The sequence below is a fragment of the Schistocerca gregaria genome, unplaced genomic scaffold (assembly GCF_023897955.1).
Source record: "Schistocerca gregaria isolate iqSchGreg1 unplaced genomic scaffold, iqSchGreg1.2 ptg000395l, whole genome shotgun sequence".
Taxonomy (NCBI): Eukaryota; Metazoa; Arthropoda; class Insecta; order Orthoptera; family Acrididae; genus Schistocerca; species Schistocerca gregaria.
In genome coordinates, this window is record NW_026061834.1 from 107,730 (window position 1) to 122,549 (window position 14,820).

The following is a 14,820-nucleotide window of genomic DNA, read 5'->3' on the forward strand; positions in this document are numbered from 1 at the left end:
TTCTTTTCCGTAGTGTTTCCACCGCTACCAGAGGAATCGCTACCAAAGTATTAAAATCTCCGCCCGAACAGGGACTTGAACCCTGGACCCTTAGGTTAAAAGCCTAATGCTCTACCGACTGAGCTATCCGGGCTCACATGACGTTAGAGATCGTCCCACGATGCACAGCTATACATTGACTCATGTCCTTCACAGTTGTGCTATCGCTGCATCGAGCTGTTACTAATTAAACGTCGCCTGAATGCTGTCTACAAACGTGTCGCGCTAAGCTCGTAGCAGACTATCTAAGAATGCTGACACACGATGCAAAAACAAACCGCAGCAGTCGTTAGGTCTCATACGTTGGAGTAGAGGAGTTACGTGTTTTGTCGACACTCACTGGGCAATTGGAAAATTCACAAGTATTTCGAATGCAATGCTTCCCACGTTTTCGCTCATTTCACGGTTCCGTTGGAGACGTTCTTTACCTCCTGACACAAAAAAGGGAACGCAGTCGGTAGGACTTTTCGTATTTTCTTACTTCTCAGGGAGTTGCCTACTGTGTTCCTCTTACGGCAAGCACTAGACAACCTGAACAGTTACAGTACAGAGTCATTTTTGTTCTCGGCTGTACTTACATCATCACAGACTCGGAGCAATTCCATTGGCATCAGCTTCAAAACAAACACTTGCCGAAACCCGGGATCGAACCAGGGACCTTTAGATCTTCAGTCTAACGCTCTCCCAACTGAGCTATTTCGGCTCACACCTATGTCTGCACAATTGCGCGTCTTCGTTAAACTTCTGAATCGCCGCCAATTTCACAGTCATCTTCGTCTGATAAGACACAGGGAGGCTGGAAGGCGAGCAGCAGATGCAGTGAAGTACCACACACATTTCTTCTGATTCCATCATCGTAAGAAGCAAACATGTCGACTCGATTCATGTAATATCGACTTCGCTGGCGCTAGAAAACCTTTGCTATATCGATGCCACGTGCAACTCGTGTGCAGAGAACGAGACACAAGAAGGAGTGAGTCTCTCCACTATGTGAGAGCCAGTATCTAGCAGAAACACACGCTAAAACATTTGACTTGCGTTAGCTCATAAATTGCTACACGTCACCGTCTGCAAGCTAAAATGGACACATCTGCACTGCCCAGAGAGGCGACACTTGCACTGACACTTGGTGGACGGCAGTGAGACGAGGAGATGAGCTGTGGCTTCTGGGAGCGACTGTAGCGCTGCACCAAAGAACACTGCACATTGCTGGAGACCCACGTGTTTAGTAGAGACGCAACTGCTAGGATGCAGCTGAACGTCCATCTTCTGAGAGCGAGAAAATTTTCGCAGTCGGCAGGACTCGAAGCTACGCTCCCAGAGGGAATCTCATTTCAAGTCAGACGCCTTAACCACTCGGCCACGACTGCCGGTGGCAATAGCGTCTTCCGACAAGTGAAAGTCCAACTTTAGAAGCAATCCAATGGCAGAAAGCTGCGTGGCCTAACTCTTTTCTGTAGTGTTTCCATTGCCAGCACATTAGCCGTTACGAAATTGTATTAATTTTCGCCTAGACATGGCCTTGAACCCAACACCCTTTGGTTGAAAATCAAACGCTCTACCGACTGAGCTATCGTACAGCTGCGTTGCGTGCGAGTGATTCGCATGACGTAATTACTGGCTTGTGGCTCCAATGGCGACTTCACCGACTTCCCACTGACGCACCGCTGACGCTAGTTTACTGTCGTCTTAAGTGGTCGACATACTTGCAAGTAGCTGCGACATCTTAAGAAAAGAAACGCTGCACCATTGCTTTTGCCGCACTCGAATGACTGAATTGCGATTCTTAAAAAAGAGAGAAATGAATGTTTGCTCTGTCCAACGCTTCCAAGCACGTCTGTGTACTCACGAACTCGGCGTCGACGCGAGAAAATGACGGCAGCGCACTCGTGGGCCTGCGACGGCTTTCTGCAGTCCCAGCGTCAGTGAGAGGTGAACCGGTAGCCACAGAAAGCAGCGGCCGCCGCGACACTCAGTACTGTAAAACGGAAATTTTCGTCTTGTTGAGGATGGCGTCACGTGTGTGAAAATATTTGCTCCTCTTTATGCAAAATCGCACGCAGCCGGTAGGATTCGAACCTACGCTCCCACAGGGAATCTGATTTCGAGTCAGACGCCTTAACTACTCGGCCACGACTGCCGTAGTTCGGGACTTTCTCCCGAAACATGCAACTGATACGGTTTAAAGCACTGTGGCGTCAGAAAACGGCGTAGCTGCATTCTTTTCCGTAGTGTTTCCACCGCTACCAGAGGAATCGCTACCAAAGTATTAAAATCTCCGCCCGAACAGGGACTTGAACCCTGGACCCTTAGGTTAAAAGCCTAATGCTCTACCGACTGAGCTATCCGGGCTCACATGACGTTAGAGATCGTCCCACGATGCACAGCTATACATTGACTCATGTCCTTCACAGTTGTGCTATCGCTGCATCGAGCTGTTACTAATTAAACGTCGCCTGAATGCTGTCTACAAACGTGTCGCGCTAAGCTCGTAGCAGACTATCTAAGAATGCTGACACACGATGCAAAAACAAACCGCAGCAGTCGTTAGGTCTCATACGTTGGAGTAGAGGAGTTACGTGTTTTGTCGACACTCACTGGGCAATTGGAAAATTCACAAGTATTTCGAATGCAATGCTTCCCACGTTTTCGCTCATTTCACGGTTCCGTTGGAGACGTTCTTTACCTCCTGACACAAAAAAGGGAACGCAGTCGGTAGGACTTTTCGTATTTTCTTACTTCTCAGGGAGTTGCCTACTGTGTTCCTCTTACGGCAAGCACTAGACAACCTGAACAGTTACAGGACAGAGTCATTTTTGTTCTCGGCTGTACTTACATCATCACAGACTCGGAGCAATTCCATTGGCATCAGCTTCAAAACAAATACTTGCCGAAACCCGGGATCGAACCAGGGACCTTTAGATCTTCAGTCTAACGCTCTCCCAACTGAGCTATTTCGGCTCACACCTATGTCTGCACAATTGCGCGTCTTCGTTAAACTTCTGAATCGCCGCCAATTTCACAGTCATCTTCGTCTGATAAGACACAGGGAGGCTGGAAGGCGAGCAGCAGATGCAGTGAAGTACCACACACATTTCTTCTGATTCCATCATCGTAAGAAGCAAACATGTCGACTCGATTCATGTAATATCGACTTCGCTGGCGCTAGAAAACCTTTGCTATATCGATGCCACGTGCAACTCGTGTGCAGAGAACGAGACACAAGAAGGAGTGAGTCTCTCCACTATGTGAGAGCCAGTATCTAGCAGAAACACACGCTAAAACATTTGACTTGCGTTAGCTCATAAATTGCTACACGTCACCGTCTGCAAGCTAAAATGGACACATCTGCACTGCCCAGAGAGGCGACACTTGCACTGACACTTGGTGGACGGCAGTGAGACGAGGAGATGAGCTGTGGCTTCTGGGAGCGACTGTAGCGCTGCACCAAAGAACACTGCACATTGCTGGAGACCCACGTGTTTAGTAGAGACGCAACTGCTAGGATGCAGCTGAACGTCCATCTTCTGAGAGCGAGAAAATTTTCGCAGTCGGCAGGACTCGAAGCTACGCTCCCAGAGGGAATCTCATTTCAAGTCAGACGCCTTAACCACTCGGCCACGACTGCCGGTGGCAATAGCGTCTTCCGACAAGTGAAAGTCCAACTTTAGAAGCAATCCAATGGCAGAAAGCTGCGTGGCCTAACTCTTTTCTGTAGTGTTTCCATTTCCAGCACATTAGCCGTTACGAAATTGTATTAATTTTCGCCTAGACATGGCCTTGAACCCAACACCCTTTGGTTGAAAATCAAACGCTCTACCGACTGAGCTATCGTACAGCTGCGTTGCGTGCGAGTGATTCGCATGACGTAATTACTGGCTTGTGGCTCCAATGGCGACTTCACCGACTTCCCACTGACGCACCGCTGACGCTAGTTTACTGTCGTCTTAAGTGGTCGACATACTTGCAAGTAGCTGCGACATCTTAAGAAAAGAAACGCTGCACCATTGCTTTTGCCGCACTCGAATGACTGAATTGCGATTCTTAAAAAAGAGAGAAATGAATGTTTGCTCTGTCCAACGCTTCCAAGCACGTCTGTGTACTCACGAACTCGGCGTCGACGCGAGAAAATGACGGCAGCGCACTCGTGGGCCTGCGACGGCTTTCTGCAGTCCCAGCGTCAGTGAGAGGTGAACCGGTAGCCACAGAAAGCAGCGGCCGCCGCGACACTCAGTACTGTAAAACGGAAATTTTCGTCTTGTTGAGGATGGCGTCACGTGTGTGAAAATATTTGCTCCTCTTTATGCAAAATCGCACGCAGCCGGTAGGATTCGAACCTACGCTCCCACAGGGAATCTGATTTCGAGTCAGACGCCTTAACTACTCGGCCACGACTGCCGTAGTTCGGGACTTTCTCCCGAAACATGCAACTGATACGGTTTAAAGCACTGTGGCGTCAGAAAACGGCGTAGCTGCATTCTTTTCCGTAGTGTTTCCACCGCTACCAGAGGAATCGCTACCAAAGTATTAAAATCTCCGCCCGAACAGGGACTTGAACCCTGGACCCTTAGGTTAAAAGCCTAATGCTCTACCGACTGAGCTATCCGGGCTCACATGACGTTAGAGATCGTCCAACGATGCACAGCTATACATTGACTCATGTCCTTCACAGTTGTGCTATCGCTGCATCGAGCTGTTACTAATTAAACGTCGCCTGAATGCTGTCTACAAACGTGTCGCGCTAAGCTCGTAGCAGACTATCTAAGAATGCTGACACACGATGCAAAAACAAACCGCAGCAGTCGTTAGGTCTCATACGTTGGAGTAGAGGAGTTACGTGTTTTGTCGACACTCACTGGGCAATTGGAAAATTCACAAGTATTTCGAATGCAATGCTTCCCACGTTTTCGCTCATTTCACGGTTCCGTTGGAGACGTTCTTTACCTCCTGACACAAAAAAGGGAACGCAGTCGGTAGGACTTTTCGTATTTTCTTACTTCTCAGGGAGTTGCCTACTGTGTTCCTCTTACGGCAAGCACTAGACAACCTGAACAGTTACAGGACAGAGTCATTTTTGTTCTCGGCTGTACTTACATCATCACAGACTCGGAGCAATTCCATTGGCATCAGCTTCAAAACAAACACTTGCCGAAACCCGGGATCGAACCAGGGACCTTTAGATCTTCAGTCTAACGCTCTCCCAACTGAGCTATTTCGGCTCACACCTATGTCTGCACAATTGCGCGTCTTCGTTAAACTTCTGAATCGCCGCCAATTTCACAGTCATCTTCGTCTGATAAGACACAGGGAGGCTGGAAGGCGAGCAGCAGATGCAGTGAAGTACCACACACATTTCTTCTGATTCCATCATCGTAAGAAGCAAACATGTCGACTCGATTCATGTAATATCGACTTCGCTGGCGCTAGAAAACCTTTGCTATATCGATGCCACGTGCAACTCGTGTGCAGAGAACGAGACACAAGAAGGAGTGAGTCTCTCCACTATGTGAGAGCCAGTATCTAGCAGAAACACACGCTAAAACATTTGACTTGCGTTAGCTCATAAATTGCTACACGTCACCGTCTGCAAGCTAAAATGGACACATCTGCACTGCCCAGAGAGGCGACACTTGCACTGACACTTGGTGGACGGCAGTGAGACGAGGAGATGAGCTGTGGCTTCTGGGAGCGACTGTAGCGCTGCACCAAAGAACACTGCACATTGCTGGAGACCCACGTGTTTAGTAGAGACGCAACTGCTAGGATGCAGCTGAACGTCCATCTTCTGAGAGCGAGAAAATTTTCGCAGTCGGCAGGACTCGAAGCTACGCTCCCAGAGGGAATCTGATTTCAAGTCAGACGCCTTAACCACTCGGCCACGACTGCCGGTGGCAATAGCGTCTTCCGACAAGTGAAAGTCCAACTTTAGAAGCAATCCAATGGCAGAAAGCTGCGTGGCCTAACTCTTTTCTGTAGTGTTTCCATTGCCAGCACATTAGCCGTTACGAAATTGTATTAATTTTCGCCTAGACATGGCCTTGAACCCAACACCCTTTGGTTGAAAATCAAACGCTCTACCGACTGAGCTATCGTACAGCTGCGTTGCGTGCGAGTGATTCGCATGACGTAATTACTGGCTTGTGGCTCCAATGGCGACTTCACCGACTTCCCACTGACGCACCGCTGACGCTAGTTTACTGTCGTCTTAAGTGGTCGACATACTTGCAAGTAGCTGCGACATCTTAAGAAAAGAAACGCTGCACCATTGCTTTTGCCGCACTCGAATGACTGAATTGCGATTCTTAAAAAAGAGAGAAATGAATGTTTGCTCTGTCCAACGCTTCCAAGCACGTCTGTGTACTCACGAACTCGGCGTCGACGCGAGAAAATGACGGCAGCGCACTCGTGGGCCTGCGACGGCTTTCTGCAGTCCCAGCGTCAGTGAGAGGTGAACCGGTAGCCACAGAAAGCAGCGGCCGCCGCGACACTCAGTACTGTAAAACGGAAATTTTCGTCTTGTTGAGGATGGCGTCACGTGTGTGAAAATATTTGCTCCTCTTTATGCAAAATCGCACGCAGCCGGTAGGATTCGAACCTACGCTCCCACAGGGAATCTGATTTCGAGTCAGACGCCTTAACTACTCGGCCACGACTGCCGTAGTTCGGGATTTTCTCCCGAAACATGCAACTGATACGGTTTAAAGCACTGTGGCGTCAGAAAACGGCGTAGCTGCATTCTTTTCCGTAGTGTTTCCACCGCTACCAGAGGAATCGCTACCAAAGTATTAAAATCTCCGCCCGAACAGGGACTTGAACCCTGGACCCTTAGGTTAAAAGCCTAATGCTCTACCGACTGAGCTATCCGGGCTCACATGACGTTAGAGATCGTCCCACGATGCACAGCTATACATTGACTCATGTCCTTCACAGTTGTGCTATCGCTGCATCGAGCTGTTACTAATTAAACGTCGCCTGAATGCTGTCTACAAACGTGTCGCGCTAAGCTCGTAGCAGACTATCTAAGAATGCTGACACACGATGCAAAAACAAACCGCAGCAGTCGTTAGGTCTCATACGTTGGAGTAGAGGAGTTACGTGTTTTGTCGACACTCACTGGGCAATTGGAAAATTCACAAGTATTTCGAATGCAATGCTTCCCACGTTTTCGCTCATTTCACGGTTCCGTTGGAGACGTTCTTTACCTCCTGACACAAAAAAGGGAACGCAGTCGGTAGGACTTTTCGTATTTTCTTACTTCTCAGGGAGTTGCCTACTGTGTTCCTCTTACGGCAAGCACTAGACAACCTGAACAGTTACAGGACAGAGTCATTTTTGTTCTCGGCTGTACTTACATCATCACAGACTCGGAGCAATTCCATTGGCATCAGCTTCAAAACAAACACTTGCCGAAACCCGGGATCGAACCAGGGACCTTTAGATCTTCAGTCTAACGCTCTCCCAACTGAGCTATTTCGGCTCACACCTATGTCTGCACAATTGCGCGTCTTCGTTAAACTTCTGAATCGCCGCCAATTTCACAGTCATCTTCGTCTGATAAGACACAGGGAGGCTGGAAGGCGAGCAGCAGATGCAGTGAAGTACCACACACATTTCTTCTGATTCCATCATCGTAAGAAGCAAACATGTCGACTCGATTCATGTAATATCGACTTCGCTGGCGCTAGAAAACCTTTGCTATATCGATGCCACGTGCAACTCGTGTGCAGAGAACGAGACACAAGAAGGAGTGAGTCTCTCCACTATGTGAGAGCCAGTATCTAGCAGAAACACACGCTAAAACATTTGACTTGCGTTAGCTCATAAATTGCTACACGTCACCGTCTGCAAGCTAAAATGGACACATCTGCACTGCCCAGAGAGGCGACACTTGCACTGACACTTGGTGGACGGCAGTGAGACGAGGAGATGAGCTGTGGCTTCTGGGAGCGACTGTAGCGCTGCACCAAAGAACACTGCACATTGCTGGAGACCCACGTGTTTAGTAGAGACGCAACTGCTAGGATGCAGCTGAACGTCCATCTTCTGAGAGCGAGAAAATTTTCGCAGTCGGCAGGACTCGAACCTACGCTCCCAGAGGGAATCTGATTTCAAGTCAGACGCCTTAACCACTCGGCCACGACTGCCGGTGGCAATAGCGTCTTCCGACAAGTGAAAGTCCAACTTTAGAAGCAATCCAATGGCAGAAAGCTGCGTGGCCTAACTCTTTTCTGTAGTGTTTCCATTGCCAGCACATTAGCCGTTACGAAATTGTATTAATTTTCGCCTAGACATGGCCTTGAACCCAACACCCTTTGGTTGAAAATCAAACGCTCTACCGACTGAGCTATCGTACAGCTGCGTTGCGTGCGAGTGATTCGCATGACGTAATTACTGGCTTGTGGCTCCAATGGCGACTTCACCGACTTCCCACTGACGCACCGCTGACGCTAGTTTACTGTCGTCTTAAGTGGTCGACATACTTGCAAGTAGCTGCGACATCTTAAGAAAAGAAACGCTGCACCATTGCTTTTGCCGCACTCGAATGACTGAATTGCGATTCTTAAAAAAGAGAGAAATGAATGTTTGCTCTGTCCAACGCTTCCAAGCACGTCTGTGTACTCACGAACTCGGCGTCGACGTGAGAAAATGACGGCAGCGCACTCGTGGGCCTGCGACGGCTTTCTGCAGTCCCAGCGTCAGTGAGAGGTGAACCGGTAGCCACAGAAAGCAGCGGCCGCCGCGACACTCAGTACTGTAAAACGGAAATTTTCGTCTTGTTGAGGATGGCGTCACGTGTGTGAAAATATTTGCTCCTCTTTATGCAAAATCGCACGCAGCCGGTAGGATTCGAACCTACGCTCCCACAGGGAATCTGATTTCGAGTCAGACGCCTTAACTACTCGGCCACGACTGCCGTAGTTCGGGAATTTCTCCCGAAACATGCAACTGATACGGTTTAAAGCACTGTGGCGTCAGAAAACGGCGTAGCTGCATTCTTTTCCGTAGTGTTTCCACCGCTACCAGAGGAATCGCTACCAAAGTATTAAAATCTCCGCCCGAACAGGGACTTGAACCCTGGACCCTTAGGTTAAAAGCCTAATGCTCTACCGACTGAGCTATCCGGGCTCACATGACGTTAGAGATCGTCCCACGATGCACAGCTATACATTGACTCATGTCCTTCACAGTTGTGCTATCGCTGCATCGAGCTGTTACTAATTAAACGTCGCCTGAATGCTGTCTACAAACGTGTCGCGCTAAGCTCGTAGCAGACTATCTAAGAATGCTGACACACGATGCAAAAACAAACCGCAGCAGTCGTTAGGTCTCATACGTTGGAGTAGAGGAGTTACGTGTTTTGTCGACACTCACTGGGCAATTGGAAAATTCACAAGTATTTCGAATGCAATGCTTCCCACGTTTTCGCTCATTTCACGGTTCCGTTGGAGACGTTCTTTACCTCCTGACACAAAAAAGGGAACGCAGTCGGTAGGACTTTTCGTATTTTCTTACTTCTCAGGGAGTTGCCTACTGTGTTCCTCTTACGGCAAGCACTAGACAACCTGAACAGTTACAGGACAGAGTCATTTTTGTTCTCGGCTGTACTTACATCATCACAGACTCGGAGCAATTCCATTGGCATCAGCTTCAAAACAAACACTTGCCGAAACCCGGGATCGAACCAGGGACCTTTAGATCTTCAGTCTAACGCTCTCCCAACTGAGCTATTTCGGCTCACACCTATGTCTGCACAATTGCGCGTCTTCGTTAAACTTCTGAATCGCCGCCAATTTCACAGTCATCTTCGTCTGATAAGACACAGGGAGGCTGGAAGGCGAGCAGCAGATGCAGTGAAGTACCACACACATTTCTTCTGATTCCATCATCGTAAGAAGCAAACATGTCGACTCGATTCATGTAATATCGACTTCGCTGGCGCTAGAAAACCTTTGCTATATCGATGCCACGTGCAACTCGTGTGCAGAGAACGAGACACAAGAAGGAGTGAGTCTCTCCACTATGTGAGAGCCAGTATCTAGCAGAAACACACGCTAAAACATTTGACTTGCGTTAGCTCATAAATTGCTACACGTCACCGTCTGCAAGCTAAAATGGACACATCTGCACTGCCCAGAGAGGCGACACTTGCACTGACACTTGGTGGACGGCAGTGAGACGAGGAGATGAGCTGTGGCTTCTGGGAGCGACTGTAGCGCTGCACCAAAGAACACTGCACATTGCTGGAGACCCACGTGTTTAGTAGAGACGCAACTGCTAGGATGCAGCTGAACGTCCATCTTCTGAGAGCGAGAAAATTTTCGCAGTCGGCAGGACTCGAACCTACGCTCCCAGAGGGAATCTGATTTCAAGTCAGACGCCTTAACCACTCGGCCACGACTGCCGGTGGCAATAGCGTCTTCCGACAAGTGAAAGTCCAACTTTAGAAGCAATCCAATGGCAGAAAGCTGCGTGGCCTAACTCTTTTCTGTAGTGTTTCCATTGCCAGCACATTAGCCGTTACGAAATTGTATTAATTTTCGCCTAGACATGGCCTTGAACCCAACACCCTTTGGTTGAAAATCAAACGCTCTACCGACTGAGCTATCGTACAGCTGCGTTGCGTGCGAGTGATTCGCATGACGTAATTACTGGCTTGTGGCTCCAATGGCGACTTCACCGACTTCCCACTGACGCACCGCTGACGCTAGTTTACTGTCGTCTTAAGTGGTCGACATACTTGCAAGTAGCTGCGACATCTTAAGAAAAGAAACGCTGCACCATTGCTTTTGCCGCACTCGAATGACTGAATTGCGATTCTTAAAAAAGAGAGAAATGAATGTTTGCTCTGTCCAACGCTTCCAAGCACGTCTGTGTACTCACGAACTCGGCGTCGACGCGAGAAAATGACGGCAGCGCACTCGTGGGCCTGCGACGGCTTTCTGCAGTCCCAGCGTCAGTGAGAGGTGAACCGGTAGCCACAGAAAGCAGCGGCCGCCGCGACACTCAGTACTGTAAAACGGAAATTTTCGTCTTGTTGAGGATGGCGTCACGTGTGTGAAAATATTTGCTCCTCTTTATGCAAAATCGCACGCAGCCGGTAGGATTCGAACCTACGCTCCCACAGGGAATCTGATTTCGAGTCAGACGCCTTAACTACTCGGCCACGACTGCCGTAGTTCGGGATTTTCTCCCGAAACATGCAACTGATACGGTTTAAAGCACTGTGGCGTCAGAAAACGGCGTAGCTGCATTCTTTTCCGTAGTGTTTCCACCGCTACCAGAGGAATCGCTACCAAAGTATTAAAATCTCCGCCCGAACAGGGACTTGAACCCTGGACCCTTAGGTTAAAAGCCTAATGCTCTACCGACTGAGCTATCCGGGCTCACATGACGTTAGAGATCGTCCCACGATGCACAGCTATACATTGACTCATGTCCTTCACAGTTGTGCTATCGCTGCATCGAGCTGTTACTAATTAAACGTCGCCTGAATGCTGTCTACAAACGTGTCGCGCTAAGCTCATAGCAGACTATCTAAGAATGCTGACACACGATGCAAAAACAAACCGCAGCAGTCGTTAGGTCTCATACGTTGGAGTAGAGGAGTTACGTGTTTTGTCGACACTCACTGGGCAATTGGAAAATTCACAAGTATTTCGAATGCAATGCTTCCCACGTTTTCGCTCATTTCACGGTTCCGTTGGAGACGTTCTTTACCTCCTGACACAAAAAAGGGAACGCAGTCGGTAGGACTTTTCGTATTTTCTTACTTCTCAGGGAGTTGCCTACTGTGTTCCTCTTACGGCAAGCACTAGACAACCTGAACAGTTACAGGACAGAGTCATTTTTGTTCTCGGCTGTACTTACATCATCACAGACTCGGAGCAATTCCATTGGCATCAGCTTCAAAACAAACACTTGCCGAAACCCGGGATCGAACCAGGGACCTTTAGATCTTCAGTCTAACGCTCTCCCAACTGAGCTATTTCGGCTCACACCTGTGTCTGCACAATTGCGCGTCTTCGTTAAACTTCTGAATCGCCGCCAATTTCACAGTCATCTTCGTCTGATAAGACACAGGGAGGCTGGAAGGCGAGCAGCAGATGCAGTGAAGTACCACACACATTTCTTCTGATTCCATCATCGTAAGAAGCAAACATGTCGACTCGATTCATGTAATATCGACTTCGCTGGCGCTAGAAAACCTTTGCTATATCGATGCCACGTGCAACTCGTGTGCAGAGAACGAGACACAAGAAGGAGTGAGTCTCTCCACTATGTGAGAGCCAGTATCTAGCAGAAACACACGCTAAAACATTTGACTTGCGTTAGCTCATAAATTGCTACACGTCACCGTCTGCAAGCTAAAATGGACACATCTGCACTGCCCAGAGAGGCGACACTTGCACTGACACTTGGTGGACGGCAGTGAGACGAGGAGATGAGCTGTGGCTTCTGGGAGCGACTGTAGCGCTGCACCAAAGAACACTGCACATTGCTGGAGACCCACGTGTTTAGTAGAGACGCAACTGCTAGGATGCAGCTGAACGTCCATCTTCTGAGAGCGAGAAAATTTTCGCAGTCGGCAGGACTCGAAGCTACGCTCCCAGAGGGAATCTGATTTCAAGTCAGACGCCTTAACCACTCGGCCACGACTGCCGGTGGCAATAGCGTCTTCCGACAAGTGAAAGTCCAACTTTAGAAGCAATCCAATGGCAGAAAGCTGCGTGGCCTAACTCTTTTCTGTAGTGTTTCCATTGCCAGCACATTAGCCGTTACGAAATTGTATTAATTTTCGCCTAGACATGGCCTTGAACCCAACACCCTTTGGTTGAAAATCAAACGCTCTACCGACTGAGCTATCGTACAGCTGCGTTGCGTGCGAGTGATTCGCATGACGTAATTACTGGCTTGTGGCTCCAATGGCGACTTCACCGACTTCCCACTGACGCACCGCTGACGCTAGTTTACTGTCGTCTTAAGTGGTCGACATACTTGCAAGTAGCTGCGACATCTTAAGAAAAGAAACGCTGCACCATTGCTTTTGCCGCACTCGAATGACTGAATTGCGATTCTTAAAAAAGAGAGAAATGAATGTTTGCTCTGTCCAACGCTTCCAAGCACGTCTGTGTACTCACGAACTCGGCGTCGACGCGAGAAAATGACGGCAGCGCACTCGTGGGCCTGCGACGGCTTTCTGCAGTCCCAGCGTCAGTGAGAGGTGAACCGGTAGCCACAGAAAGCAGCGGCCGCCGCGACACTCAGTACTGTAAAACGGAAATTTTCGTCTTGTTGAGGATGGCGTCACGTGTGTGAAAATATTTGCTCCTCTTTATGCAAAATCGCACGCAGCCGGTAGGATTCGAACCTACGCTCCCACAGGGAATCTGATTTCGAGTCAGACGCCTTAACTACTCGGCCACGACTGCCGTAGTTCGGGACTTTCTCCCGAAACATGCAACTGATACGGTTTAAAGCACTGTGGCGTCAGAAAACGGCGTAGCTGCATTCTTTTCCGTAGTGTTTCCACCGCTACCAGAGGAATCGCTACCAAAGTATTAAAATCTCCGCCCGAACAGGGACTTGAACCCTGGACCCTTAGGTTAAAAGCCTAATGCTCTACCGACTGAGCTATCCGGGCTCACATGACGTTAGAGATCGTCCCACGATGCACAACTATACATTGACTCATGTCCTTCACAGTTGTGCTATCGCTGCATCGAGCTGTTACTAATTAAACGTCGCCTGAATGCTGTCTACAAACGTGTCGCGCTAAGCTCGTAGCAGACTATCTAAGAATGCTGACACACGATGCAAAAACAAACCGCAGCAGTCGTTAGGTCTCATACGTTGGAGTAGAGGAGTTACGTGTTTTGTCGACACTCACTGGGCAATTGGAAAATTCACAAGTATTTCGAATGCAATGCTTCCCACGTTTTCGCTCATTTCACGGTTCCGTTGGAGACGTTCTTTACCTCCTGACACAAAAAAGGGAACGCAGTCGGTAGGACTTTTCGTATTTTCTTACTTCTCAGGGAGTTGCCTACTGTGTTCCTCTTACGGCAAGCACTAGACAACCTGAACAGTTACAGGACAGAGTCATTTTTGTTCTCGGCTGTACTTACATCATCACAGACTCGGAGCAATTCCATTGGCATCAGCTTCAAAACAAACACTTGCCGAAATCCGGGATCGAACCAGGGACCTTAAGATCTTCAGTCTAACGCTCTCCCAACTGAGCTATTTCGGCTCACACCTATGTCTGCACAATTGCGCGTCTTCGTTAAACTTCTGAATCGCCGCCAATTTCACAGTCATCTTCGTCTGATAAGACACAGGGAGGCTGGAAGGCGAGCAGCAGATGCAGTGAAGTACCACACACATTTCTTCTGATTCCATCATCGTAAGAAGCAAACATGTCGACTCGATTCATGTAATATCGACTTCGCTGGCGCTAGAAAACCTTTGCTATATCGATGCCACGTGCAACTCGTGTGCAGAGAACGAGGCACAAGAAGGAGTGAGTCTCTCCACTATGTGAGAGCCAGTATCTAGCAGAAACACACGCTAAAACATTTGACTTGCGTTAGCTCATAAATTGCTACACGTCACCGTCTGCAAGCTAAAATGGACACATCTGCACTGCCCAGAGAGGCGACACTTGCACTGACACTTGGTGGACGGCAGTGAGACGAGGAGATGAGCTGTGGCTTCTGGGAGCGACTGTAGCGCTGCACCAAAGAACACTGCACATTGCTGGAGACCCACGTGTTTAGTAGA

At 48.9% G+C, this 14,820-nt stretch overlaps 26 non-coding genes across 26 annotated transcripts; all 26 read right to left on the reverse strand.

Moving 5' to 3' along the window:
* Window positions 1-60: 60 nt before the first annotated feature.
* Window positions 61-133, reverse strand: Trnak-uuu (transfer RNA lysine (anticodon UUU)). The gene has a single exon. It is a non-coding gene; the product is annotated as a tRNA-Lys (tRNA).
* A 536-nt stretch (window positions 134-669) lies between these two features.
* On the reverse strand, window positions 670-742 carry Trnaf-gaa (transfer RNA phenylalanine (anticodon GAA)). Its single transcript has one exon. It is a non-coding gene; the product is annotated as a tRNA-Phe (tRNA).
* Window positions 743-1,327: 585 nt separating this feature from the next.
* Trnas-uga (transfer RNA serine (anticodon UGA)) lies at window positions 1,328-1,409 on the reverse strand. The gene has a single exon. It is a non-coding gene; the product is annotated as a tRNA-Ser (tRNA).
* Window positions 1,410-2,097: 688 nt separating this feature from the next.
* Trnas-cga (transfer RNA serine (anticodon CGA)) lies at window positions 2,098-2,179 on the reverse strand. The gene has a single exon. It is a non-coding gene; the product is annotated as a tRNA-Ser (tRNA).
* A 139-nt stretch (window positions 2,180-2,318) lies between these two features.
* Window positions 2,319-2,391, reverse strand: Trnak-uuu (transfer RNA lysine (anticodon UUU)). Its single transcript has one exon. It is a non-coding gene; the product is annotated as a tRNA-Lys (tRNA).
* A 536-nt stretch (window positions 2,392-2,927) lies between these two features.
* Trnaf-gaa (transfer RNA phenylalanine (anticodon GAA)) lies at window positions 2,928-3,000 on the reverse strand. The gene has a single exon. It is a non-coding gene; the product is annotated as a tRNA-Phe (tRNA).
* A 585-nt stretch (window positions 3,001-3,585) lies between these two features.
* Trnas-uga (transfer RNA serine (anticodon UGA)) lies at window positions 3,586-3,667 on the reverse strand. Its single transcript has one exon. It is a non-coding gene; the product is annotated as a tRNA-Ser (tRNA).
* A 688-nt stretch (window positions 3,668-4,355) lies between these two features.
* Window positions 4,356-4,437, reverse strand: Trnas-cga (transfer RNA serine (anticodon CGA)). The gene has a single exon. It is a non-coding gene; the product is annotated as a tRNA-Ser (tRNA).
* A 139-nt stretch (window positions 4,438-4,576) lies between these two features.
* On the reverse strand, window positions 4,577-4,649 carry Trnak-uuu (transfer RNA lysine (anticodon UUU)). Its single transcript has one exon. It is a non-coding gene; the product is annotated as a tRNA-Lys (tRNA).
* A 536-nt stretch (window positions 4,650-5,185) lies between these two features.
* Window positions 5,186-5,258, reverse strand: Trnaf-gaa (transfer RNA phenylalanine (anticodon GAA)). Its single transcript has one exon. It is a non-coding gene; the product is annotated as a tRNA-Phe (tRNA).
* Window positions 5,259-5,843: 585 nt separating this feature from the next.
* Window positions 5,844-5,925, reverse strand: Trnas-uga (transfer RNA serine (anticodon UGA)). Its single transcript has one exon. It is a non-coding gene; the product is annotated as a tRNA-Ser (tRNA).
* Window positions 5,926-6,613: 688 nt separating this feature from the next.
* On the reverse strand, window positions 6,614-6,695 carry Trnas-cga (transfer RNA serine (anticodon CGA)). The gene has a single exon. It is a non-coding gene; the product is annotated as a tRNA-Ser (tRNA).
* A 139-nt stretch (window positions 6,696-6,834) lies between these two features.
* Window positions 6,835-6,907, reverse strand: Trnak-uuu (transfer RNA lysine (anticodon UUU)). Its single transcript has one exon. It is a non-coding gene; the product is annotated as a tRNA-Lys (tRNA).
* Window positions 6,908-7,443: 536 nt separating this feature from the next.
* On the reverse strand, window positions 7,444-7,516 carry Trnaf-gaa (transfer RNA phenylalanine (anticodon GAA)). Its single transcript has one exon. It is a non-coding gene; the product is annotated as a tRNA-Phe (tRNA).
* A 585-nt stretch (window positions 7,517-8,101) lies between these two features.
* Window positions 8,102-8,183, reverse strand: Trnas-uga (transfer RNA serine (anticodon UGA)). The gene has a single exon. It is a non-coding gene; the product is annotated as a tRNA-Ser (tRNA).
* A 688-nt stretch (window positions 8,184-8,871) lies between these two features.
* Trnas-cga (transfer RNA serine (anticodon CGA)) lies at window positions 8,872-8,953 on the reverse strand. The gene has a single exon. It is a non-coding gene; the product is annotated as a tRNA-Ser (tRNA).
* A 139-nt stretch (window positions 8,954-9,092) lies between these two features.
* Window positions 9,093-9,165, reverse strand: Trnak-uuu (transfer RNA lysine (anticodon UUU)). Its single transcript has one exon. It is a non-coding gene; the product is annotated as a tRNA-Lys (tRNA).
* Window positions 9,166-9,701: 536 nt separating this feature from the next.
* On the reverse strand, window positions 9,702-9,774 carry Trnaf-gaa (transfer RNA phenylalanine (anticodon GAA)). The gene has a single exon. It is a non-coding gene; the product is annotated as a tRNA-Phe (tRNA).
* Window positions 9,775-10,359: 585 nt separating this feature from the next.
* Trnas-uga (transfer RNA serine (anticodon UGA)) lies at window positions 10,360-10,441 on the reverse strand. The gene has a single exon. It is a non-coding gene; the product is annotated as a tRNA-Ser (tRNA).
* Window positions 10,442-11,129: 688 nt separating this feature from the next.
* Window positions 11,130-11,211, reverse strand: Trnas-cga (transfer RNA serine (anticodon CGA)). Its single transcript has one exon. It is a non-coding gene; the product is annotated as a tRNA-Ser (tRNA).
* Window positions 11,212-11,350: 139 nt separating this feature from the next.
* Trnak-uuu (transfer RNA lysine (anticodon UUU)) lies at window positions 11,351-11,423 on the reverse strand. The gene has a single exon. It is a non-coding gene; the product is annotated as a tRNA-Lys (tRNA).
* A 536-nt stretch (window positions 11,424-11,959) lies between these two features.
* Window positions 11,960-12,032, reverse strand: Trnaf-gaa (transfer RNA phenylalanine (anticodon GAA)). Its single transcript has one exon. It is a non-coding gene; the product is annotated as a tRNA-Phe (tRNA).
* Window positions 12,033-12,617: 585 nt separating this feature from the next.
* Trnas-uga (transfer RNA serine (anticodon UGA)) lies at window positions 12,618-12,699 on the reverse strand. Its single transcript has one exon. It is a non-coding gene; the product is annotated as a tRNA-Ser (tRNA).
* A 688-nt stretch (window positions 12,700-13,387) lies between these two features.
* Window positions 13,388-13,469, reverse strand: Trnas-cga (transfer RNA serine (anticodon CGA)). Its single transcript has one exon. It is a non-coding gene; the product is annotated as a tRNA-Ser (tRNA).
* Window positions 13,470-13,608: 139 nt separating this feature from the next.
* Trnak-uuu (transfer RNA lysine (anticodon UUU)) lies at window positions 13,609-13,681 on the reverse strand. The gene has a single exon. It is a non-coding gene; the product is annotated as a tRNA-Lys (tRNA).
* Window positions 13,682-14,217: 536 nt separating this feature from the next.
* Trnaf-gaa (transfer RNA phenylalanine (anticodon GAA)) lies at window positions 14,218-14,290 on the reverse strand. Its single transcript has one exon. It is a non-coding gene; the product is annotated as a tRNA-Phe (tRNA).
* Between the last annotated feature and the right edge of the window lie 530 nt (window positions 14,291-14,820).